A 244-nucleotide genomic window follows, 5' to 3' on the forward strand; every position below is an offset into this window, starting at 1 on the left:
CCAATGTACCACGGCCAAGGGCTGTGTTCAGGCATTTCGTTGTGCCTAAGAACAGCCCTTAGCTGTGGTACCTCCACGGGCCTTATTGCTTAAGATTATCACGTCATGAATGAAATGACATACTAATAATGGAATGCAGATGTAATCTGACAATAGTTTTTTAATTGCAACCAAGAATGCAGAACATTTACAACAAACACACTGCGTTTGACCGTTCTGGGGGTTGGGTGGAAGACAAGCTCCG

Source organism: Salvelinus namaycush, chromosome 40 (genome assembly GCF_016432855.1).
Source record: "Salvelinus namaycush isolate Seneca chromosome 40, SaNama_1.0, whole genome shotgun sequence".
Taxonomy (NCBI): domain Eukaryota; kingdom Metazoa; phylum Chordata; class Actinopteri; order Salmoniformes; family Salmonidae; genus Salvelinus; species Salvelinus namaycush.